The sequence below is a fragment of the Macrotis lagotis genome, chromosome 4, assembly GCF_037893015.1.
Source record: "Macrotis lagotis isolate mMagLag1 chromosome 4, bilby.v1.9.chrom.fasta, whole genome shotgun sequence".
NCBI lineage: Eukaryota > Metazoa > Chordata > Mammalia > Peramelemorphia > Peramelidae > Macrotis > Macrotis lagotis.
Window position 1 is genome coordinate 72,227,077 of NC_133661.1, and position 25,377 is coordinate 72,252,453.

The 25,377-nt window shown below is 36.5% G+C and overlaps 1 protein-coding gene and 1 long non-coding RNA gene across 5 annotated transcripts in view; one reads left to right on the forward strand and one right to left on the reverse strand.

Annotated features, from left to right (window-relative positions):
- The window catches only part of LOC141521021 (uncharacterized), a 99,422-nt gene extending 95,812 nt beyond the window's left edge, over positions 1-3,610 (forward strand). For 2 of the 3 annotated variants that reach the window (XR_012477828.1, XR_012477829.1), the window contains 2 exons: positions 2,420-2,496; positions 3,329-3,610. This is a non-coding gene — a long non-coding RNA (uncharacterized LOC141521021). Of the gene's footprint in view, positions 1-1,060; positions 2,241-2,419; positions 2,497-3,328 lie in introns of those variants that run through there. The other variant, XR_012477830.1, reaches the window with a different exon arrangement.
- The window catches only part of ARHGAP22 (Rho GTPase activating protein 22), a 326,645-nt gene that overhangs the window by 148,346 nt on the left and 152,922 nt on the right, over positions 1-25,377 (reverse strand). The window lies entirely within an intron of this gene.

Genomic DNA, 25,377 nt, shown 5'->3' on the forward strand with positions numbered 1-25,377 from the left:
GGTTCTTAATCTTTTTATTGTCACAGATCCTTTTAGTAACCTAGGGAAGCCTATGGACCTCTTCTCAGAATAATATTTTTAAATAAATAAATATTACATAATATATAATAATATAACAAATAAAAAAATTAAAATAAAATACATAGGACTACAAAGGAAACCAATGTTTAAATACAATTATTATTTTTTTAAATTGATAGGCCCAAGTGAAAAATCTCTAATGTAAAGTACATGTGTACTTTTATTTTTTAAATTTTATTTATTTAAGGCAATGGGGTTAAGTAGCTTGCCCAAGGTCACCCTATTAAGAGTCTGAGGCCGCATTTGAACTCAGGTCCTCCTGACTCCAGGGTCAGTAGACTATCCACTGTGCCACCTAGCTGCCCCTATAATGTATGATTTCTATGGCAGTAATAGCTTAGAGATAAAGCTTTACCCTAAGAGGTTGCTGGCTATATTGGAAAGTGCATTGGATTACACGGGAAGACCTAGGTTCTGTCAGTCAGTGATTAGTTTTGTGATTTTAGATAAATTGCTACTCTTTCATCTATAAAATGGATGATCTTTAAAATCTCTCCCAGATCTACAAGTCTCAGCGAGAAATCAAAGAAAGTTTGTGTGATTTAATGGTGTCACAGAAAATAGCAGGAAGCAAATGATATTTATGCTGGTAAAGAGCTGAGATGAGAGGAGGTGATACTTAAGTATCAGAGGTTTTGGGAAAGAGATACTTTTATTCTGAGACTGGGAGTTTGATCTCCATACTCTTATTCTGGACCAAGAATAGAATATACTATAGAGTACCACCTTGACTGGCACTTTTCCCAAAGTCTCGAGTATGGCATGTGTTCATGGGAGTGGCAGTGGGGGGAAGTGGCCAGAATGAGGGGAATGGTCCTGGGTCTGCCTTCCTCCATCACAAACCTTGCTTAAATTGAATCAGGTTTTAAATGATTTCTATAAAAATGAATCAAAAAAGAATTTAAAATCCTCCTCCCTTTCCCCTTGGCCTCATCGCGCTTCAATTGACCAGATTTCCCTTTTTCATGTCTTTTTGAAGGAGGCAACCAAATTCAAAAGAACCCCTGGAGCCTGAGTCATGGATCTCATTTATTATTGCCCTCAAAGGAAGTCAAAGCCAATGAGCTTAGGGCACCTGAGAGCCTACATAAATCATTCCCACAGGTGTGAAAAACTCCTGATAAGTCTGATAGTCATTTGTCTACTTGTCTTTTCTATCTTGTCTAGACCGATCCTAAAGCTATTGACCAAGGGTCAGATCCAGCCTGTAATTTGTTTTGTGTCACAAGCCTTACAAAAATAGGCTGCTGGTGAGATCTAGACCTTGGCTGTAGTTTGCTGAAGCCAAACTGGCCTAGCCCAAAAATGAAAAAGAGGGAGCCTATTAATTAAAATAGAACTGAGAAATATTTAACAAAATAAGTACAGATACAAAAATCCTACAGGTAATATCAATATCTGGTTCTCTAAGTCAATATGAGGACCTGAGGGATCCCTTCTATTTAAGTTTGACATCATTGATCTGGCTGCCAAATGGTACAGCGAATAAAGTGCTGGCCCTAGAGTCAGGAAGACTCACCTTGATAAGTTCAAATCTAGTGCCAGATACTTGACCCTGGGAAAGTCATTTAGCCCTATTTGTCTCAGTTTCCTCATCCATAAAATGAATCAGAGAAGAAAACCGAAAACCACCCTAATATCTTTTCCAAGATAACTCCAAAGTAGACTCATGAAGAGTCAGCCAAGACTGAACAAAACATCATCTAGACTATAAGCTCTGTTGGTGTTTAGCACAGGGTCTTATACACGATGAACTCTCATAAAGATTTACTAAATTCACAAACTGGATCATTGGGAATGGGTTAGAAGCAAACATTCTTCACTTGACTTTGTCAGATTAATAATACTAATTAACATTTAAATAGCTTCTTTATTATCTCATTAGATCTTGTAACAACCCTGAGAGAGAAGTGCCATTATTATCTCCATTTTACAGAAGAAGAAACTGAGACCAACACAGGTTAACTTCCTTGCCTAGAATCACATGGCTAATAAGTATTCAAGGCCATATTTAAACTTAAGTCTTCCCAACTCCAGATCTGGAGTCCCATTCACAATAAAATAAGCCTATGCTTTCTCAGAATAAGAGGACAAAAAAAGAATTAAAAATGAATTTTTAATGTGGCTTTTCTGAATATCCTTGAAACATATACCTCATGAAAACCCTCAGTTGCATTTCTAAACAAATTAGTGTGCACAAACCAGTGCCTCTAATACGAATACAAATATTTACTAAAGATAATTTAAGGATAATGAGTCTATTGAAAAATGATCATGCTCATTAGAATAATCTATAAAATTATTGTTAATTAATCATTTCATTATTGTGCTGACCCAGGAGTATCATCCAAGTTCAAGTTGTTAACAGTAAAATTGAAGATGTTTTCCATGGTCCTGATTCACAGGAATGTTTAGGTAAATCCCTACCCATTCCATTGAGCCTGGGGCCCCATAAGCAAAAGTGTTGTAGCTGGCCCATGAAAGGAGGGGCACCCTCTCCCTAGCAGCTCTAGTTTTCTCTGTAATGGATAAGTGATGAAGAAGTGGCAGGAAGTCTTGTGTACATTTATTTATCTTGTTCAGTAATACACATTTAAACTCTAAATTCTAGCCACAAACCAAATATTGGAATAATCTAATCTGTAAATTGTGCAGTGGACCTTGTAGAACACCGGCATCTAGAGGGTTAATGTCTCTCCATAGAATACCTCTAGCCTGAATACCCTTCTGGTACAAAGCTAAGGCCAGATGCCCAATTTTCCTAGTATACTCTCCTTCTTTATTGTGGCCTGGGTGCATGACTGTAACCAAGGGAAGAAGAAAATATTGCTGCACACACGAGGCGTAACCAAGAGCTGGGGAAAATATTTGTTTCCTGACCTCCCAGCTCCCTCTTTTGATTTTTGTTATGATCCCTACCCCTGCCTATATAGTGGCCACAGACGGGGCAGGAAGGATTCAAGGGTAATGGGGATTTGCTTAATTGAGTCACTTCTATTACATTGACCTTTGTGCTTTGGTTCTAAAAGGATTTGAGAGGAAATGAGAGTGGATAGAATGAATTTTATTGCAGAAAACTTGAACTTAATTTTAAAATGGTAGCTGGATACCACAGAAAAGCATTTGTGGATCTAAGGTTAATCACTGTCCCATCCCCTTACTACCTACAGGATGCCCTAGGGCAAGGGTGGAATCCTTCTTACCCTATACAATAAAATCTCATGAACCAAAATTTGCTATTTTTCAGAGCATTTCCTGTCTCCAGAAAGGGCCATTCATTCATTAGGAGAAAATGTCTTCACATCCTTTGATTCTGGCTACTTCATCAAAGCTCAGTATTAGTATCCTGTTCTCTGATGTATATTCAACTGACTTTCCATGCATGCAATTTTATAAGAACTTCCTTGTCTCATTGCAAGATAAAAGTAGATTCCCAAGAATTTAAGTGGTCATCTCTTGCACATACCCTTAACCTTTTTTTTTGCTTGTTTGTGTGTCATGGACTCCTTTATAAAACCAAAGAACTCTCTTTTCAAAATGTTTTTTTAATTGAATAAAATTACTAAGGAAAGAAATCATTTTCAAATGTAATTATCATATTTTTTTTTAAATTCACAGGTCAAAGATTAAGAATCCCTCAATATAATCTAGCTCCTTAATCTTACAGAGGAAGACACTGCATGAGGTCACAAAGCTAGAGAAAGTAAAAAAAACCAGGGTTTTGGGCAGCTAGGTGGTATGGTGGATAAAGCACCGGCCTTGGAGTCAGGAGTACCTGGGTTCAGATCCGGTCTCAGACACTTAATAATTACCTAGCTGTGTGGCCTTGGGCAAGCCACTTAACCCCATTTGCCTTGCAAAAACAAACAAACAAAAAAAACCAACCCCAGAGTCTTTTGTTTCCAGATTACTACTAGAATTCCTGATTTCCCCTGCTTCTTTAAAATAAGCTCAAATTCCATCTTTTGCAGAGGATGTGTTCCACTCTCCCATTATGACTGTGAGTCCCTTCCCCTTTCAAATTATCTTTCATTTGTATTACATATATTTGGTGGTAACATTTATATATAGTGCTTTATCACCTGCAAAATGCTTCATAGGTATCTTTTTGTCTCCCTCATCAGAATTTGTACAGCTTAAGAGCAAGGATTAGGTTTGGGGGCCTTTGTTTTCTCCAACACGATGTCTGGCACATTGTAAGTGCAATGGTTGTTGATTGACCAACTGACCCATAATGGTCAGGAGTGATCATATCCTTCATCCTTTCTAACCTCCAGGATTCTCTAAAGTTAGAGCATGGCCCCGGGGAAAAACAGCTGTCCTGTCATTATAGGTACAGATGCCAAGAAATGCCAATCAAGGAACAACCTAGGTGGCAATTATCCTACTTTCAGCTGACAACCAAAGCAAACAGACTGGAGATTGACTTGAAACTGCTGTTGTGTTTCTAAAATAAGAAAGACAATATTCCCAGTAATAATTGGGTGTTTGAACATATTTTGGATTATAGATTGATTTGTCAGGCCCTTCTTCTATTGGAAAACCTTCACTAACTTTCCATCGTCTTCAAGGAAAAAAAGATCATGCCTTAGTCTGACACAAGAAAATTTGACTCCGATTTACCCTTTCGCCATTATTTCTGGCCACAACCCTTCATGAATTCCACCATGAATTTCCACTTACTAGGTGCCTTACAGCTCCCCATCCAAGCTTGTGATACATTTCTTATCTGTTGAAATTCATTTTTTCCTTTAAAGTACAGTTTAAGGTCTGCCTCTCCTGACAGCCTCAGATGAAAATTTGTCTACAGCACTTTGCAGTTCTTGTTTTCATCACAATCTACTTTATATTTATTAATAAACATACCACCTTTATTCAATCAGAACCTCACTGAGGGTAAAGATTGTGCTTTTTTTCATGTTTGTATAGTTCCTATGATTATTTGTGTGTATATCATATATATATATATAAAAAAAAATATACATTCACATATATAGCCCCACATGTTCATGTATGTGTGTATATTTGTATATGTGCATATATGTAGATCTGCATATGTATGGATGTAAATATATGCTGTTAAGTCATATATGACTCTTTGTAATCCCAAGGACGATATTGTTCATGGGGTTTTCCTTGGTAAGGATACTGGAGTGATTTGCCATTTCCTTCTCCAGGAGATTAAGACAAACAGCAGTGAAGTGCCTTGGCCAGGGTCACGTAACTAGCAAGTTTCTGAGATTAAAAACGCAGGTCTTCCTGATTCTGGGTCGGGTCCTCTATCCACTTAGCCACCTATCTGTCATATATATTTGTATGTTTACATTTATTTACATATGCACAAAACATATGTATCAATATACACACAGATACAAATCTATGTGTAAATATGGAAAATTTACTTGTACACAAACATGCATGTGTATGCACATGCATCTAACATGGATGCATACTCAGTAGGATGTCTGACATATTGCAAATATATATATGAGGACTAACATATATGTATGTATAGAAACATCAGAGACCCATGATTCCTTCACCATCCTTTCACCAAGGTAGGGCTCAGTTCAATTACGATTTATATTCATAAAGAGTTTCTCACAGCAAAAAAAACCTAAATGACTTGCCCATTCATGGACCTACAACTAATATCAAAATCTGAATTTGAACCCAGATCTTTCTGACTCTGAGACAGCACTCTACTATGCTGCCTTTTTGATATTTGAAGAATATTTGAGAAAAAAATGTTCAATTACTTGAATGACTTTTGCATAAAAGGGATCAGACTTTCCTGCAAGTATAACTAAGGGACTAAGCAATGGTAAGAAGGTAGATTTTGACTCCTTATAAAGAAGAATAAGATGAATTCAAAATGGAATCTGCTGTTAGCAATGTCAGTCAGCTCTTGGTATCTGGATATGTTTCAATAGAGGCTGGATGGTCACCAACTGTGATTTTGTAGAAGACATTTTAAATTATGTAGGAGGTTGGGATAGATGGACTCTAGCTCCTCCCAACTGTTTCTGTGCCTACAATTAGTACTTTTGAATCCCTTAAAAATGCAAAATTAAGGGGCAGCTAGGTGGTGTAGTGGATAAAGCACCGGCCTTGGAGTCAGGAAGACCTGGGTTCAAATCCGATTTCAGACACTTAATAATTACCTAGCTGTGTGGCCTTGGGCAAGCCACTTAACCCCATTTGCCTTGCAAAAAAACCCTAAAAAAATTGTATTTTAAAAATGCAAAATTAATCAATAAGTGCTTAGTTTCAAAGAGACCTAAAAAAAACACCTCACAGAAATATGAGATTAAAGTTATTCTGTGGTATTAGGCTCAAAGATCCCAGATTTAGTGACTGCCTGAGGCAGTATGTTACTGTGGAAAAACCCACTGTCTCTGAGACACAGGTTCTGGATTCAAATCTTTCCTTAAATGTTTACAATCCATTTATCCTTAGGCAAATCACTTATCCTCCCTGAGATTCAGCTTCCTTATTATTAAAATGGGGGCGAGGATGGACTAGATGGCCTCTATGAATTTCCAACTCTAAATTTATGTTCCTAAGTGCTCTATAAATGTGAACTATTATTGTTTCTAGTTATCCCCTTAATAAGGGGGAGGGGAGGGGAGAGCAGATAAGGGAAGATTCATTCTTCAGAGCTTTTTTCCAACATTATGCCAATGATAATTAATATTCATCTTGCTTATGAATGCTACTGTTGTGGGCACTTCAAGAATATTCTACAAATAGTACAGAACTTATCAATGGCCTTTAGAACTGGACTCAAGAATGTTCTGGCAAAAAATAACCAGGTCAACTGGCATAACCAAGGCGGATACAAACAATCTCTCTATCCATAACTGAAATAGATTTTATGAGTCTTGGTGACCCTAGACGTTTCCGATGGTGGAAGACGAAAAGATACGAGCATACTTTTCCTCTGGCCTCTGTGGGATGCACACAACTTTAATGGTCAGTGCTGAATGCTCAAAGGCAATAAATGTTCAGTCCTCTGTTAATAAAAATGGTACCCTAACTTATTAAAATAAGGTTGAAAGAGAAAGTATATTCTTGAGCCTTTGGCAGCTTTCAAGGATGATGAGAAAACAGACAGCATCCTCGTCCTATACTGTCCTTTGAGGATCCTGGGGTCGGGGGGTTAGCAGTAAGGAGAGGGACACAGAAAGGAATTATGCCTTCAGAACTTGATTTTCAAGGGGGGTTTAATGATAGTTGGAGAATGACAGAAAGGCCTCAAAGGTCTTCCCAGGGAAGGCCAATTATCCAAATAAATCTGATTTTTTTTTTTTAAGAAATGGTAATCAGACATATTTCCTATTATAGAAGTTTCAGACATGTAGTATAAGAGCTACAATACTATCCCATGTAACTTAAATCAGATTAAAGGTAATTAGAAAATATTTAACAAAATAAATGAAAATACAATAAAATGAAAAAAAACTAAGTCAATTATGCGATCCTTGGGGATTCTTATGTATGAATTGTTGTGTAGTTGTTTTTAGTTGTATCTGATTCTTCATGATCCATTTTTGGGGTTTTATTAACCAAGACACTGTAGTGATTTGTCATTTCCTTTTCCAATTCATTTTATAGATGAATAAAATGAGGCAAACAGGGTTAAGTGATTTATCCTGAATCACAAAACTGGTTAAGTATCTGAGGCTAGATTTGAACTCAGGTCTTCCTGACACTAGTCTTGGTGCTCTATCCACTGTGCTACCTAACTGTCCTTATATGTGGATTACTGGTCCCCATTTCTTTTTGATTTTGACACTACCACACATTTATGTAGGGTTTGGAGCTCTTTATAAAAAAAAATTATAGATTTAGAGTTAGAAAGAACCTTAGAGGTCATCTAATACAGCTACTTCATTTTACAGATGAACAAACCAAGGAATACTAAAAGGTTTAAGTGATGAGCCCAGTGTCATTCAGAAAGTAACTTTTAGAGCCAAGATTTGAACTAGGTCAACTAGCAGAACCAGGGGGAATACAAATCCAGCAATCTCCTGGTCATGGCTGAAACAGATTTTGTGATTTCTTGGTGACCCTAGACATTTTTGATAGAAAAAGATGAAAAGATATGGACTATGCTCCCTCCAGACTCTGGCCAGGAGATGAAATAGAGCCCGGAACAGCTCCTTTGTGTGATTCCTAAATCAATTAGGAAACTCAGTAAAGAGCAGAGGCTCTTAATTGTGACATGGACCCCTTTGGCAACATGGTGAAACCCAATGACCTCTTCTTGGAATAATATTAACTGAAAAAATAAATTACATGGGATTATAAAGGAAACAAATTAATCTGAAATGCAGGTATCAAAATATTTAAAAAGCCAAGTTCATGGACCTCATGAGTCTAGAATGAGCCAATACTGGTTTCTATAATAATTATCTTTTCTTTCACTGATTGTCAATATCTTTGTCTTTATGGGCTCTTGTCCCTCTATGCCTCGCCAATCTTGATCTTTCTCCATTTTCCCTTCTAAAATGAATATCATATTGAGACTTTAAAATCCCTTAGAAATTACAAGAAAATTTTGATTTATGACCATTTAGAGTCAAAATTGAACCAATCTCATGGAGAAAGTGGACTGAATAGGGAATCAAGCCACCCATCTCTGCTCAGAATTCCTGAGAATTTTTCAAGAAAAAGGCATGTGTGCAATCTCTTCTGCCCTGTAATTCCCACTCCCACTTTACAATCTAATCTTCCTCTTGTGGGAGTTCAGAAATTGCAGTTTGGGTCTCAAAGCCCACCTCTGACCTTGTGGCCTAATCAGTTTGAGACATAACAGTGGCCGCCTTGTAAGCCAAGGGTATGCCCTACAGAGCAGTAGTATTTCTGTTCTTTATTGGTCAAAATTAAAATGTAAACATTTGACCAGGGCTGTGGAGATAGTTGTTTAATCTCTTAACTAAGTTAAACCACAATCTGTCCTCCAGACATATGGGGGGGGGGGGAATTTCCCTCTTAATAGAAGATAACACTATACATGAAAAACAAGAGGCGCCAACCAGATAGCAGTAATGGGAACCTGACCAACAGGTTGAAATTGCAGCTTAAAATTCAGCACTTTCTAGAAAGATTTTCCCCAGTTCTTAAATTTAGATGTTTTTAACTTTATTGTTTAAGTGAATAATCTTACAGATAACTTTGATTACATGTTATATTTCATAGGAATAAATAACCAAGTACCTAATTACTTTAAAACTATAATATAAAATCTAAAGTAAACATTTTAATACATAAAATTCAATTATAATCAGATCACAAAAGAACATTATGGTATCTTGTATATAAGTTGATAAAGAGACACAATTGCTTCTCACTAGTATTTTTATCAAGAGTTCATCCTGAGATATGCCTACTTTTTGTTATATACATTATTCAACATATGCCCCTGCTCTCATTTGAAGAAGCTCCATCAGCTTCTCCATCAGACCAGCATACCTCAGACTGATTTTAAATTTAGATAATATGATGTCATTTGCTGGATCCCATTCTCCTAGGGTCCTCACAATCAATATATCATCATAAACTCTGTGTATTTCCTGAGCTAGAGACCATCATGACATTCCTCAATCCTGTCAGCTCTGACAGGTTAGAAGGCAGAGTATCTATTTTTCAAACAGTGTGTTAACATCTATACCAGTTGGCAGTACAGTTGTTATCTATCTAATTCTACTTTTAAGGCTACTCCTTAATGGAAATTTTAAATTTACCCAAATCTCAGTTTTTTTTCTGACACTTTGATAACTTTATCTTGTTGATTTAAAACAGCATTGTGTTCTCCCCATTTGAGGACCATAATGGTAGAGGATGTGTGGCAGTTTTATTTGATGTCCACATTGATGATAACTCTTTTCTCTAAAGCCAGATCTTCTGGCTCCATTCAATAAGATACAAACCAGTCTGGCTATGTGAATGAATCACTAGCTTGCAAATCAGTTAAAAGTTCCTTCCCTCATTAAAAAAAATGAAGCTTCAGCCATTAATGTAACAGAATATATTTTACCCTAATCAGATTTGCTGACTAACTGATATTTAAAATAATATTTAAGTGCATATTTCTAATTCCTCTTTACTTTTTCTAGGGCCAACAGATCATCATTTAGCCATAGAGCCAAGACATCACTTTGCTTTCCACTTAAAGTAGATTATAATAGACAATCATTGGAAGCCAGGAACATCAGAAGTAAGAAGATATTGAACCCCTGTATTTAAATTTATGGACAGGTCTTCTGGATGAGGGTAACATTTTGATTCTGTTCCTTACCATATCACTAAGAGAATGGTGGGACAGTTAACCCAGATCAACTGATGCCATAAGCGAGCTACCCAACTGATGTCTACTGCTTACAACTAATGGTCACAGGTTTATCCTCCCATTTTAAAGGAGAAATACAGGGACTCAAGGTTGACTCTTTGGGAGAGATGCAGCTGTCTCTTCTCTTATCATCTTTTGTAATTGTTCTGTCTTAGATGCAGACTAAGATAAAAATATATCTGTCTTCTTTCAAGGAGGCAATTTAGATGTCCTTTGAGATCTAAGTTTATAGTCGTATTAGCTTGGCATCCTTGGCAAAATTTGAGAATGAATTTTTGAGAATCCTTGAGGAGTTCAAGGTAAGAATAAGTGTTTTTCTTAGACATCATTCTATTTTGATTACTTTATATTTGTGTCCTGTTTAACACGTGTCAACTTCTTACATTGTGCAACATTTTTGTCAGGGAGGTAGATGTCAGCAACTATTGCTAAATCATCTCCATATGCTAGGGCATTGATTGTACAAATCATACTCTAGTCCTATCCTCATCAGGGTGTATAGTACCAGTTCTAGTGTTTAATTAAAAACAATAAAGCTAATTGGGTAGCTCTACCTCATCCCTGCCTAGACGTTAATGACTGGTGAAGGGCCATTTCTAGTGTTCATAGAGGTCTTACAATTAGGGTAGAGTCTGTCTGCTAACACTAATTGTGTCACTGTGCAAACTGGACCCTTTTAATGCTAATGATATTGTTTATCATTTAGGTCTAAGCCCCTAGTCTTCCTCAGATGGTCCCAAGTTAGAAAGACTTTGAGAAATAGGTTGCCATGGGGAGAGTAGGTGACTTAGAGATGAGAAGCCTCAAGTTTGAATCTCACTTCAAATATATGTGACCATGGACAGATCACTTGACTTCTCTTCTTAGCTTCAATTTCCTCATCTGTAAAATAGAGATAATAATAACCTCTATTTCACATGGTTGTTTTGAGGATTAAATAATATACTTAAAATATTTTACAAATCATGTAACTATATAAAAATGAGCATTATTGTTACTATTAATAATAATATAGTATATAATAAGAAATATAAAATATGCTTAATTACATATCATATATTAAATGTAACAATTTTTGAGGTCCCAATTCATAATTTACTACTTACATAGCAAGATCATTTACTCACAAATTGGAAAATCAGAGGGAACACAGGTGTAAATAATCACAGAGAAATTCCCATATGAATATAGCAATCCATATTTTGACATATACACCCAAGCTTCAGCCCAACCCGTCTGAGGGTCCTAAGCAGGAAAGTGAGAAATGAGGCCCTTGTTCCAAGGTCAACACAAACCACCATAGCAAATCCCAAACAAACCAGATAGATAGACAGGCAGGCATGTAAACACATCCCTCTCCTGCTCAGGAAGGCACTCTAAATCTTGAATTGGGCTAAAAGGTTTGGGTGACCTTCTCCTCCGAAACACCTCACAGGTCAAAATCACTCATGGAAACTTTTAAAGGGTCGCAAATTTGACAACTGTCTTTTGTCCAGATAAAGAAACAAAGTAATAAATAAAAAGAACACCATTTATTAGAAAAATATAAATTAAAATGACAGAAAAGGAAATTCTAAATGTTGCAAGGGATATGAGAGAGTTGGGACACTAATGCATTGTTGGTAAAGTTGTGAACATATCCAACCATTCTGGAGAGCAATTTGGAACTAAGCCCCAAAGCTACAAAACTGTATACCATTGACTCAGCAAAAAAGAAGCTTGATTTGTTAAGCATGAGATTTAAAAAAATGGAAAATGTCCTATATGTTCAAAAATATCTGTGGTAGCTCTGTTTGAAGTGGCAAAAAATTGGAAAGTGGGGGGGTATACTCATCAATTGAGGAATGGTTAAACAGGTTATGATATATGAATGTGATGGAGTACTACCATGCTAAAAGAAATGATGAGCTTTCAAAAAACCTGTAAAGAGTTACATGAACTGAGGCCAAGTGAAAGGAGAAGAATTAGGAGTCCACTATACAGTAACTGAAAGATATGGTAGGATGATCAATTGTGAATCACTTAGCTATTCTCACTAATACAAGATCCAAATTCCAAAGGATTTATGATGAAAAGTGCTATTTACCACCAAAGAATGAACTGATGGGAGCCTGAATGCAAATCAAAGCATACTATTTTATATTTTGTGATTATATATATATATATATGATTTTGGTCTGTTTTCTTTCACAACATGACTAATATGGAACTATGATTTGCATGGTTGCACCTGTATAACCTATATAAAAATGCTTGCTGTCTTATGGAAAAGGGAGGAATAGAAGGGAGGATGAGAATTTGGAACTCAAAATTAGGAAAAAAAATGTTACAAATTTTTAATACATGTAATTGGAAAAATAAGATAAAATGCTAAGAAGAAGGAAAAGTATCTTTATGAAGTCATTTGAGGAAAGAAGGACTAGATGAGTCAAGAACTTTCTTTAAGGTTCATTTGAAGATATCGGCATCCCTAGCTCTTTGGAGAGATCAGACAGCTGGGCTTCTTTCTTACTCTCACTAGGACCCTTGCAACCAATTATCTTCCCGACAGTGTCTGATAATTCCACCAACTAGCGATCGGTTTCACTTGAAAAACATTTTCTTTTAAAATATAATTATCTCTGAAAGAGTCAAGAAGAACTATCAGTCATTCACACCATGAAGAAATGTATTTGGCTCATAACTGATAAATATTTAACTCTGTACTAAGTACCATTTGGTGTGAGATTTCTTAGGATATATTTAACATATGTTGAAATTATATCAAAATATCTCTGGTCCTTTAAAAATCCATCATATAAAACCATTTCATAATTCAAGGGGTATGTGTCAGGGTCCCTCAGATTGCTGTGACCTTTAGCTGGATGAAGAGGGGATGTGATCAGAACATATCTACATAAAAGGATGGTCTGTTTTATCAACCAAGACATACTGACTTTGAAACAGCAGTTTGGCACAACTCCTACTGAGACTGACAGTACATGTCTCATATTCACTCACCAATCTCTGTAAAGAATGGAGGAAGACAGTATCAGATTTTAGAAGAGACCAAGAGAATCTAAAGAATCTTCATGTTGTAACTGATGATCCAAGCATCTTCCCTCCTCAGTATTAGGCTGACTTTGCTTCCTTTAGACCTCCTCCTCCTCTTTCACCACTGAATGCATTGACCTCCTAACTAACTCCATTCTTTTGCTGTCTCTATGGATTTCTGGGTTTGACCTCAGAATGATTTCCTAGTTATGATCAGTCCCTCCTCCATATATTTTACTCCCTATTAGTTACCTAGTAATCCTACCCAAATCCACACTTCTGCTTGTGAAAGGATCAGAAACACAACAGTTTGGTATTAACTGAAATAAAATCATAAACCTCTGACTTAGACAAAGGTAGAGAAATGTCCATTCACTACAGGAAGAACATTGGGGTTGTCCACCATGCCTAGAATGCTGTCACTCCTCACCCTTACCTCTTACTATTCTTATTTGCTTCAAGACTTAATTCAAGGGGTAGCTAGGTGGCGCAGTGGATAGAGCACCGGCGATGGAGTCAGGAGTACTTGAGTTCAAATCTGGCCTCAGACACTTAATAATTACCTAGCTGTGTGGCCTTGGGCAAGCCACTTAATTCCATTTGCTTTACAAAAAAAAAAAAACCAAAACTAAAAAAAAAAAAGACTTAATTCAAGTCATATCTTCTATAGAACAATTTTTTCTTTCCCCATCCTCCCTCCATATCTCTCTTAGAGATAAATATTTTGATTTTCTTCTTTAAGTTGAAGACTGGTATGTTGACTTTTCCATTAGAATGGAAGCTCTTTGAGGGCAGGGATCCCATTTTTGCATTGTATTTGACATATAAAAAGGTTGTGGTTTTTTTTTAGTAAATTCTTAAATTATTTTTCATTGATTGATTGGCTGATTGATTGAACTCAATCAAGGTCCAGATACAATGTAACTCAAAACTCAACTCTTAGAATCCAGTTCCAAAAAAGGAACAAAAAGCAAGAGATCAGTTTCAGGAAAAAGAATCAAGAAAGGATTTTTTATGGTGATCGTTGTTTATTTTTTTCCCTAAAAGGGAAATTAAAATGATTAATACGGATCTATGTTTAGCATGGTTATACATATAGAGTCTATATTAGATTGCTTTCTGTCAGAGGGAGGGGGGAAGAGAAGAGAGGGAGAGAGAAAAATGTAAACCTTAAAACCTTGTAAAAAAAAGATTGTATGTAGTTGGAAAAACAAATAAACAAATTAAAAAAAATAAAAGGGAAATTTTACTCTATCGAGAAGATGGCCAAAGCTGGCAGATCTAAAAAAAGGAAGCAGGTTGTCTTGAAGTTTCAAGAAAGAAGTTGACAAGGTCATTCTTAACCTTGTGACTTTGGTCAAAATAATGAGAAGAAACACAATATTAAACCAGGCCCATGAATGAATTTTATTATTTAAAAGTCCAGTTGTATGTAAGAAAGTGGATCGATGTAAATTAACGTAAATTAGCAAATATAGAATTGGTGTTTTGTTTCATCTTTCTTTGCTTTCAATGCTAGTAATCTTATATATTAGATAAAATGAATTGCTTTAAGTCTTACTACTGTAAAAATAAATATCTACATTTTAATTTTTTTAAATATTCTTTTGAAGTATTTTCTTAATTTAGTGATAAAGTCCAAGCTTGTACTGGGTTACAGTGCCTTAGGAATAACACCATAAAATCTCTCAAAATTCAATTCAACCAAACACAACAAAAATTTTTTTAGAAGAAAACCAATGTGCTATGTAGACACTATGGCAAAAGCAAAATAATGCCTGCTTCCAAGTAGTTTGTGTTCCCTGGGAAGAAAAGAACAATCACAGAAAAAAAATTATTTCAAAGGGAGTTTAGTTTACCTGGGAGTAAAAGGGAAAAGGGAATATGAAGAACATTAACAACTGTAGTGACCAGGAAAGGTCTTATATTGGAGATGACATGAACTGAGTCCTTGAAGGAACCTGTGATCCCAAGAGGCCAAAGGGAAGAGGGAGAACCTTCCAAGCACTTCTGTCTCTTGGAATTCCCAAGTTTGACAGTGAAAGGGATGAAAACTATAGAACCATAGCTTGAGAAGATAGCAGCATCAAGTAAAAGGGATTTTTTTTAGTGTTAGTTGTTTTAAGGATGTAGAAATTTTAGCATATTTGCAATATGGAAAGAGCTGATTAGAAAAAGAAAAAGAAGGGTGATGAATGATGGGATAAACTTCTGGAGGAAAAGGGAGATGGTGGGATCAAGGATACAAGCAGAAAAATTAGCTCCAACAACAAGAAGCATCACCTCCTCCTTAAAGAGTGGAACAAAGAAGGATAGAATTGAGGAATAATGTTGAAGATATCTGAGATCTAGAAATGGGGAAGGAAAGGGAGCTCAATGAATTTCTTCAGTTTTCTCAGTAAAATGAAAAGGTAGGTTGCTAGATTAGCATACTTGTTGACTGAATCAAGTGTGGACACAGCCTACTTACTTCTTGAGCCCAAGTCATTGTGTGAGAAATAGGATCTGGTCCCAAGAATTTGTATATAAGAAGAAACTACCCCCAAAATTTGTAGGGAAAAATTCTAGTAATCTTTCCTCAAGCACAAATAAGTCAACTAGAGAAAAATATAAATAGAATGTTAGACAAAGGATTCCTCCTTTATGTAAATGTTAGAAATATTTCTAGTTGGGGACTCTGAGCAATTTTGACTGAACTCAGAACTTTTCACTGAAAAGAAATTCTCTAAAGCTGAAAAAGAATTAATTATGTAGACCTTAGGGGATATATTGCCCTTGGACTTAAAACCAGTTAAGCATTGCAAAATTATAAAAGTAAGGTGTTCTGTTGAGAGGGAAGGGCAGAGGGGTAATACTGCTGGCTTGAAGAGAAGAGAATCACAAACTCTCAGAGTTGAAGTATATTCTCATGGGTCATCTAATCTATTTTGTACCTAAAAGGATATCAACTGCCAACCAACCTGGGAAAAAAAAGTATTTAGCATGTTCAAGGCACTTCAGCGACATTTATTTTCTTGGTTGAAAGGTTGTTGACATCTATGATCTCCTTTGAGCTTTGCAATAAAAAGTTGTTAGGAGTATAGGTGTTATGCTTATTTGCAGATAAGAAACTAAGGATTTGTCCATGGCTAGTTAAGAGTCAAAAGCAGGATGAAAATCCAGATCTTCTTAAGCTCAAATCCAACATTCTATCAACTATTCCCTGTTGTTGCCACTTTTTTGGTAAAATAAAATAACTTATAAAAATAGAAAGAAAAAGAAAAGAAATGTGCAGGAAAAAAAATTCCATGTGCCATTGAGACAGCTAAATGATGCAATAAATCCTGGAAGTCAGGAAGACCTGATTTCAAATACTTTCTCCTCTGTGAGGGCAAGTCATTGAACCTATGTTTCTTCAGCTGCAAAATGGGGTTAATAAAAGCACCTATCTCAGAGAGTTGTTGCGAGGATGAGATGAGATAATATTTGCAAAGTACTTATCACAGTGACTTTTCCCCAGTTCAAGTCTTGTTACCACTTAGTGACATTATATATTCAGAAATGGGGAATAATTTCCTTCATTTTTACATCTAGCTAGGGTAGAGAATGGGACTTTTGATGAACTAGAAAATAATAGACAAGGTCATTTTGGAACATGTGATTCTTGAGGGGAAGAGTCTGCATTGTGTCCTGACCACAGTGAGGAACCTTGGGGCAACTAGATGGCAGCATGAGAAGACTGTTGAGGCAAGGGGGAAGAGTGTGTGGAAAAAGAGGGGGAACTTAATTTGTCTTCATTCCTCTCCTCACAAAAAAACAAATGGGAAAGAGTTCCTTTCTTTTCAGAATGAAACCCAAGAGGGAGAGGCATTCTAGGCTCATGCTCCTCAAGAATGGGGCAGGGGTCCCCTGAATATCTTACTTCCATTGGAATGGAGATGAGGTACTTTCCATAGTCTTTTACTTGGACTCAAGTCATGAGGCGGGACATAATCTAATTCTCTTCACTTCCCAAACTGCGGCCAGACTTCCTGTAACAAATAAAATCTCTCTTTCTTGCCTATCGTCAAAGATACCAGAGGATTTAAAAATTTCCCAATAAAGTGACTACTTCCAGATAGCCATCCTCCCTGCTTTTCCCAAAGTTCAGTCACACCTCCTTTGCTTTTCTAATTTGGTTTTTACAGGTTGTTTCTTGGACTCTCCCTAAAGATATCATTTAGACTTTAATAGACTCCTTTCCTTTCCCTCCTTATTTTATTCATTCTATGTCCATCATAGCTAATGTTGAATCCCGTTATAATATTTCATGTTTCAGATTAGGAAATATCCTACAGCCCACTTTTTAAATTCTTGCTCACATAGACATGAGTTTTTCAAAAAAAATTTTGATACTGAGATACAGGGTGTGCTGACAGCATCTCCTAGACTTAACAATCTAAAAATTTTGTCAAAAAAGGAAATGTTTGTCTGGCATACCTTTTCTTAGTGAACTCATGCTAATTCTTTATAACCACCGCATTCTTTTCTTGGTGCTCACAAACCATTTCTTAATAATCTGTTTGCTGAGATTCAAAGTCAAACTCACTAGTCTGTAACAGTTCCTATTCCACATTTTCTTACATTTTGAAAATTGGGACATTTGCCCACCTCCAGACTGCTGGTGTCTCTCTCATTGTCTATTATTCTCAAAAACTAGTACTGACATTGGCTCTAGAACCTTGAATATTCTTTTAGTATGCTTCAAAGCAGATATCTGGATAATTGAAGATCCCTATCAGTCAGTTAGCTAGCTAGTTAGCTAATACATTTTATTAACACCTACTATAGCCAGACTGTGCTAAGCACTGGAGATGCAAAGAAAGGTAAAAGACAGGGTCTGTCCTTGAGGAGCTCACAGCCTAACAAGGGCAACAACATGCAAATAACTTTGCATTAACAATCTATATACAGAATAAATTGGAAATAATTAACAGAGGGAAGGTCCTAGAATTAAGAGAGTGGGAAAAGTTTTTCTTTAACAGGTGGGATTTTCTCTGGGACTTGGGAAAGTCATCATAACCTAAGTATGCATTTGTCATATATTTTGTTTAATGACTTTATAATCATTCCTTTGAGAAGGGATCCATAGAAGCTTCACCAGATTGCCAGAAGTCCATGACATAAAAACAGTTAAATACTCCTATCACAAAAGAAGCCAGAAGCCTATAAATCCTCATTCAATACCAGTTTATCTGGGTCATCCCAGATGACCTACTTTTCATTTTCACTTGGTTTGACCCTACCAGCTTCATATGTAACTCTCTGGCTTTGAATTCTAGATTCCATTTCAGTAACTCCATGTCTACCACTTCTAAACCTGTCTTAACATGGGCCTTATGACCTACGCTCCTGGTTTCATTTAGCTACCCTGGTCTTGTTCAGATCATATTCAACTTTTCTGTCTTCCTACATCTGATTCCTGCCTTCCCTGTCCCCTGGTCTCATCTCCAGAGTCCTAAGAGCAGCCCTACCAGTCTCTGTCCTAGGTCCTGTCATCTGGTTTTGCTGTAGTTCTTAATATAATAATTAATATTTCTAAAATACTTCAAAGAACATTGAATTCTGGTAATGTTCAAAGGTCACAGGTAGAAATCACTATAGAAATCACTATAGAATAAACCATAATAATGGGCAATCTATAGTGGTTTCAGAAAGAAATTGGTACAAAAAGAGAGGATAATCTACATGATTATTATCTAGGAATTAAGAATTTGTTATCTCATTTCAGCAGTAAATATATTAGAATATATAACATGATATCAAATAATTAGCAATCAGTTGCTAAATCTTATTGTTTCTACTTTCAAAATTTCTCAGTCATCTCCTCTTCCCTTATACAGATTTCTATAATCTCCTGTGTAAATGACTGCAGGAGTCTTAATTGGTTTTCTTATTTCAAGTCTTTCTTCCATTTAATTACCAAAGTAATTTTCCTAAAGTAAAGTGACCATATCTGCTTTTTCCCTAATAAAATCTAGTGCTTCCCTAACATATTCAGAATCAAAAATAGATCCTTGTTTGACTTTTAAGGGCCTTCAAAAACTCACTGCCTTATTCTTCCAGTGTTATCTTACCTTACTCTCTTCCAAACATCGTACAGACTAGTAACACTGGCCCATTTGTTGTTTTTCACATATGACAATACATTTCCAGTCACCATGCCTTTGTACTGGGCGGTGGGGGGGGTCGGGGGTCTCACACCTGGAAGACTCTCCTTTCTCACCTCTGCTTTATCATCATTGGCTTCTATCAAACTCAGCTCAGGTGTCACCTTTTGGAGGAGGCTTTCTTGTCCCCTAGTCATTTGAGCCTTCCTCTGTAAGATTACTTTCTTTCTACTCAATACTTATCTCTTACACACCTATTTGTTTACATGTTATATCCTCAATTAGTACGTAAGCCTAAACCTTGCAACACGGTGAAAACTGTTTTTGTGTTTTTGCCTTTCTCTGTATCTCCAACTGCTTAGACCACTGCCTAGCACAGTGTGCCCAGAACATTAATAAATGTACTTGTTGATTGACTGACTGATTATGTGCTAAATCTAAATTGGGTTGATAGGGTGACAGTCTTGTAAGGTTATGAAACACGAGGTACATTTTGTCTTCACTGGAGACTCCCTCAGCTAGGTTCCTGCCTCTGGGGTCAAAGGCTTTCTTCATTTACGTAGAATAGGGTCATTTTGTCTATGTCATTTAAAAAGTGGAACTCCTGTTTGCTTATAAACACACATGTGTGCATGTATATAGGCATATAAAAATATATATACATACAAACATACATTTATACAAAATATATGTGCATATGAAAATAAATAAATAAATAAATATATATATATATATATATATATATACACACGCACACATATACAAACATACATTTATAGCCATATATACATATATACACATTTATAGCCAGAGGTCCTAGGGATTAATCTTGTGGAATCTAGCTACCTGAAGTTGTGTAGCTGGTGATGAGCTTATATCACAGCCTCTTGCCCGAGGCAGTCAATCTGAGTACAGCCATATATTTCCAAACCATCCAATCCAACCTTCTTCATTTTATAGATGAAGAAGATGAGGCACAGGGACTCAGTGTGACCAATATCACACAGGTTTTGTCAGAACCTAGACCTTTGATCCCTGAGTCGGTACATTTTCCACTGTATACTGAACAGCATGCCAACTTGGGGAAGTAGTGGGAATCAGTTTGGTCTGGAATGGGCAACTGTCCACATGCTGTTTTATAACTAATTTTACCGGATGCAAACCTAGCGGTAAATAATTCTTTTTCGGGACATTGAGAGTTATACCACTCTTTTTTACTTTCCAAAGGAGTTGGAAAGTTGCTAAGCAGACCATTCATCTTGGCAATCTAACTAAAAAGGGTTTTAGTCATCGCAAGGGCCCTCCAGCTCAGCTTGGAGTCCCTGCCCCCCAGCTTCATTCTTGCAGCAGTTCTTTGCCACTGGCAGTTGGAAGGTGCTGAGGCAGATTTGGAGATGGCAGCCGTTAACCATTAGCCGTTAGTTAGTCCTGGAACATTCTGACTCCCTCGATGCAGGGGTGAGTGGGTCTGAAGGGAGGGGGGTGAAGGAGGAAGGGATGGCAGGAGAGAAAATGGAACCACATAACAGAAAACAGACCTTGGTGCTGATGTTCTCCTGTGCACACACTTCCTCCATGATTCATTCAGTTGCCGGCAGGAGAGGTGCTGCTATATATCCTGTATATTATTAATGATCTGGCAAGGAAGAGGGCAGTTGGGGGGAGCTCTGTGGTGCCAGTAACTGGCTTCAAGAGATCACTAGTGGAACCAGCCTGGGAGGAGGGAGAGGCAATGGAGTTCTAAAGGAGTTCCAACTGTTCTTCCATTTTCCAAAAAAAAAGGATGACTGATGGGTCAGGGGTTGAAGAAAGGCTTAGTTAGTTGCCAAAATTGAAGTTTCATAACTTTCTATCTTAATATATTACACTATTTCCAAAAGAGAACAGTACAATTTGAATGTGAACTATAGTCAGTGTTATTTTTAACTCTGTGTGTGGGTATATGTATACACATACATTTATATGTGTGTACACACACATACATATTATATATATATATTTAAGTAGATTTATATTTTTATTATTCTTCAGATGTTTCAGTTGTGTCTGACTTCATGACAAATTTCTTGGCAAAGATATGTGTATGTGACTATATATTTATTGATTTTAATTTGAAAAAAAGCTTTCATTGTAAGATGTTATTTATATTTAGCAATAGGGGAAGGAAGTTTGTATCTTGTCCCAGTACAGAGAATAGATGGAAAAATAAGCAAGCATACATCATTACAGAGGTGGATGGATGAATCATCATCCAGTTCAGTGGTTCTCAACTTCATTAAGTTCTTTAACATAAAACAATTCCAAATTACCCTTCTGCCACCAACATCGTCATTATCCTGTGATTGAGTAAATCTGTAATAACAAAAATAACAATTCTGAGTAAACATATAGATTCATGATTTGTTTGGTTTTCAATTGTGTCTAATTCTTTGTGACCCCATTTGAAATTTTCTTGGCAAAGATAACGGAGTGGTTTGCTCATTTGACAGATGAGGAACTGAGGCAAACAGGGTTAAGTGACTTGCCCAGGGTCACACAGTTAATAAGTGTTTGAAGCTGTATTTGAATTCAGGAGGATAAGTCTTACTGACTCCAGTGCCAGTGTTCTATTCACTTCACTACCTAGTTGCCCCTTTCAAATAATTCCATGGATTTCAGTTAGGTACCACGAATCTAATCTAAGGCTATCTTATGGTGGATGATTAAAGAAACCTAGAGATTTTGTGACTTGCCTAAAGTTACACAGCTAGTTAGTGATAAACTGAAATCACATTCTTGTTTTGCTTTCTTTTCCATCAAAAATATCAGACAGTGTAATTTCTAACTAAGAACATTACAATCTCAGAAGAATTCATATCATTAGATGACCCGAAGGATAAGAGAAAGACAAGTGATGAATATTAGAAGGCTGTACCATCTATCATTAATAAGGACCTGAAAACAAGGAATACAGTAGAAGATATTAAGGTCATTTGCCCAGAAAGAGGGTTGTGCCAATCAGACAATAAGATAATTAGGTTTGGCAGATGGTTAGTCTGAGTTTTGTTGTTGTTGTTTTTGGTCTTTTTTGCAAGGCAATGGGGTTGAGTAACTTACCCAAGGTCACATGGTTAAATAAGGATTAAGTATCTGAGGTCAAATTTGAACTCAGGTTGTCCTGACTCCAGGGCTAGTAGTGCTCTATCCACTGTGCCACCTAGCTGTCCCCGTTAAGCTGAATTTTGCATTGAGATCCATGACATATTAAAAGAACCAAAGGAAAGTTTCCAGTGCCTACACAGGGAATTCAAGGAAAGACACGGACAAAAAACTGAAACTTAAGGATAGATGATGAAATATTACTTTGTGGAGTGGGCCACAGGGAGAAGAGAGATATATAAAGGAAGACAGACATAGATGGATTTCATTACTGTATAGATCAATTTGCTATGAAGTGTCAAATACTATTTTATTTAGTATCACACAGGTGAATCTGAATAAGGCATGGACTTGAAAAAACTAGAGATCTGTCATAATATTTGCTGTTCTGTCATTTCAGTTGTGTTCAACTCTTTATAATCCTTTTGGAGTTTCCTTGGCAGTGATACTGGAGGGGTTTGCCATTTCTTTCTCTAGCTCATATTAAAGATAAAGAAACTGAGGCAGTGTTAAGTGACTTACCCAGGGTCACACATTTAATCAATGTCTGAGACCAGATATGAACTCATGAAAATGAATCTTCATGATTCCAAGCCCAGTGTTTTGTCCTCTGCACCATCTAGCTGCCCATAATATTTACACATAAATTTATACAAAATGTTAAAAAAAATGTTACAAAGAAAGGAAGCTCCTATAGATATATGACAAGCCTAGTAGTCAGGGAGACCTGGGCTTAAGTGTTTTTCCGGAGTCATCCTCCATTGTCCTTGTCCCTGAATACAACTAGTTCACTAATCTCTTCCTTTCTACATTCTTGTCTCTTATAACATCCCTACTTTTCTTTCCTCTCCTAAAGTCATTAGAACCATTTAAAAGCTTCCCTATTAAAATGGTCTCAAATTTGGTCTCTCCCTTACAAGTCTCTCCCCTTACTAATCCATTCTCCAATTTCCTAAAGTACAAGTCTTCTTGTGTTACTCTCCTATTGAAGAAGATTTAGTGGCTCCCAATGGTCTTCAGGAAAAAATACAAACCAAATTTTTGTTATTAAATGCCATTTGCAATCTGGATGTAGTCTGTCTTTTTAGACTGATTTCATCTTCTGCTTCCAAGCCTTGTTAATGCTTCCAATCCTCCCTACACAATTACTTACCTTACAATTATTCTTGTATATAGTTTATATTTATTAATCTGTATACATTGCCCTCCTAAACCCCACATGAATGTAAACTCTTTAATGAGGGGGGCTTTGGTTTGTGTTTGTATTTTGTCTTGAATCCATACTACTTAGTATAATGTCAAGCACATTATATGCTTAATAGTGCTCCCTGAATTAAATAAGACTGAAAACTGGCCTGTCTGACCTGGGATAAATCATTTAACCTATTTCTTAAGCAACTCTCTAAGATACAAGTTAGAACTCTGTTAATTCATATTTGATGGAGGTCATTTCTAGCTGAAATTATATGACTGGGATAATAAAGCTTTAAAACATTAAATATATTATTTCATTAGGTGTTCATAGCCACTTTATAAACTATGGTTTTGTAGCCATATTGTGAACTAGGTTCACAATTCAAGAAAGCATTATCTTTATTTTATAAATAGGGAAATTGAGACTCAAGAGAGCAAATGACTCAGGATTGAGACCTTGGCCTCCTTTAACTGATTATTTGTGATTCACTTAAGTCTTATACTCCATTGGTGTACAACTCAAATAGAAACAGATCTCTGCAAAGCTGATTTCAAATTCCACCTCTGATATTTACCTGGGTGACCCTGAACAAATCACTTAAAACTCCTTGAGTCTCAGTTTCCCTATCTATAAAACAAGAAGTTGGAATAGATGGCATCTGAGGTCCTTTCAAGCTCTAGATAGGGATGGGGTTTGTCATGGAAAGTGATTTATATTGTCAGTCAGGGTTCAAATCCAACTTCCTACACTCAATAGGTGTCCCTGGGTTTATTTTAACTCTTCTGTGCTCTGGTTTTCTCATCTGTAAAAGGAGGGAGTTGGAGTCAATGACCTGTAGTTCTATTAGTCTAATGCTCAGCATTTTGTCTTTGAAGAAAAAAAAAAAGACCATGACCAAAGATCTGGAAAAGCTGAGGTATGTTAAGAACTGCCTATCTTATGTCCATCAACTGGGGAAATGGTTGAACAAATTGTAGTATATAAATGTAATGGAACACTATATATATGTATGTATATACATACATTTTTTTTAGGTTTTTGCTAGACAATGGGGTTAAGTGGCTTGCCCAAGGCCACACAGCTAGGTAATTATTAAGTGTCTGAGGAAGGATTTGAACTCAGGTACTCCTGACTCCAGGGCCAGTGCTCTATCCATTTAGCCACCACCAAGAACACTATTTTTCTATAAGAAATCATGAGGGAGAGGACTTCAAAAAATCCTGGAAAGACTTATATGTATTGTTGCTGAGTGAAATGAGTAGAACCAGAAGAAAATTACACACCTTAACAAGAACATTAGATGATGATCAGCTATGATGCCCTTGTTCATTTCAGCAGCACAATAATCAAGAACAATTCTAAAAGACTTATGATAGAAAATACCATCCATCTCCAGAGACGGAACTGTGGAGTTTAAATGCAGACCAAAGCTTACTAACTTCAATTTT